A 1597-nucleotide genomic window follows, 5' to 3' on the forward strand; every position below is an offset into this window, starting at 1 on the left:
GACTTCGTGGATGCATCTCTCCCAGAATGCCCCACCTCCATCTGCAAGCATTCTGGGACTGTATCCATAGATTTTTCTTAGTAAAAATAGAGCAGTGGTTTACCATTGCCTTCTTCCACTCAGTAAATTTGTGTCTCCACCCTCGACTCTCTCCTCTGCCACTGCTGCCAGGTGCGTTTTGACTTGTAGCAGATTGCCTTCCTTTCGCTTGCCACTGCCCAAGCTAAGAATGGAATAGGTATCCCTCTGCTTGACTCTCCCTCCCTTGGCTGAGACTGGTAGAGTACTGGAAACTCTCCAGGTGGGATCCTGAGAGGGGGCAGGGGTATGTACCCATCAATTAATCAAGCAATGGCATTTACCGAGCACATAGGGCTCAGTCTTAATTCCCATTTTACAGATGCATTATTTGAGGCACAGAGAAGCAAAGTGCCTTGCCCATCGTCACCCAGCAGACAAGGGGCAGAGCCACGATTAGAACCCAGATCCTCGAGCTCGTTTTTGGGTAGGGATTGTCTCTATCTGTTGCCGAATTGTACTTTCCAAGTGCTTAGTACAGTTATCTGCACACGATAAGCACTCAATAAATACGATTGAATTAATTAATTAATAGCAGAGTCAGGATTAGAACCCAGGTCTCCTTACTACTAACACTACTCTTTGCCTCTCCCTGGGCCCAGACACACTTTATCCCTGCGAGAATTTGGGGGAAGAGTCCCTCTGGCCTCGAATGACCTCCTTACACACATCCGCCAAACTACCTCTCTTCCTCCCTTCAAAGCCCTAACTGAGAGCTCACCTCCTCCAGAGGGTCTTCGTAGACTGTGCCCCCCCCTTTTTCCGGTCCTCCTCCTCCCCTCCCCTCCCCATCAACCCTCCTCCCTCCATCTGCCCTAACCTCTTCCCCTCCACACAACATTTGTATATATTTGTACATATTTATTACTCTATTTACTTTATTTGTACATATTTATTACTCTATTTTATTAATGATGTGCATATAACTATAATTCTATTTATTCTGATGGTATTGACACCTGTCTACTTGTTTTGGTTTGTTGTCTTTCTCCCCCTTCTAAACTTTGAGCCAGTTGTTGTATAGGGACCACCTCTATATGTTGCCGATTTGTACTTCCCAATCGCTTAGTACAGTGCTCTGCACACAGTAAGCACTCAATAAATACGATTGATTGAATGAATGAATGAATGAATGAATGAATGAACTACCTGCATTCGCACTCAGCCCACCAATGTTATTGGATTATTTACTCCTCTCCTCAGGCTTTTCCTCTCCCATGTCCCCTATAACAGTTTCACCCTTCTCCAGAACTGTCATTCACAGGACTCCCTCCTCCACTGCCTCAGAGACAATTCAGCCATGAGCCCCTGGGCTCTTCTTGCCATTAGCCTTCTTGATTTGACTGACCCATGGAAAATTCAACCTTCTACTCAGGGCAACACCCGCTTATGTTATTGTTACTATTGCATGTTAATTGTTAACTACTCTCAGTGCTGTCATTTACCTCACTGAATTCACCATGACCTTTCAATTCCCCTGCTCCCATCTGTCCTTCCCAATACTCACCTTCCCCTCTCC

At 45.6% G+C, this 1597-nt stretch overlaps 1 non-coding gene across 1 annotated transcript; it reads right to left on the reverse strand.

Annotated features, from left to right (window-relative positions):
* Positions 1 to 181: 181 nt before the first annotated feature.
* LOC119924300 lies at positions 182 to 319 on the reverse strand. Its single transcript, XR_005449096.1, has one exon. It is a non-coding gene; the product is annotated as a small nucleolar RNA SNORA7 (small nucleolar RNA).
* Positions 320 to 1597: the final 1278 nt, after the last annotated feature.

The sequence above is a fragment of the Tachyglossus aculeatus genome, unplaced genomic scaffold, assembly GCF_015852505.1.
Source record: "Tachyglossus aculeatus isolate mTacAcu1 unplaced genomic scaffold, mTacAcu1.pri scaffold_92_arrow_ctg1, whole genome shotgun sequence".
NCBI classification, from domain to species: Eukaryota; Metazoa; Chordata; class Mammalia; order Monotremata; family Tachyglossidae; genus Tachyglossus; species Tachyglossus aculeatus.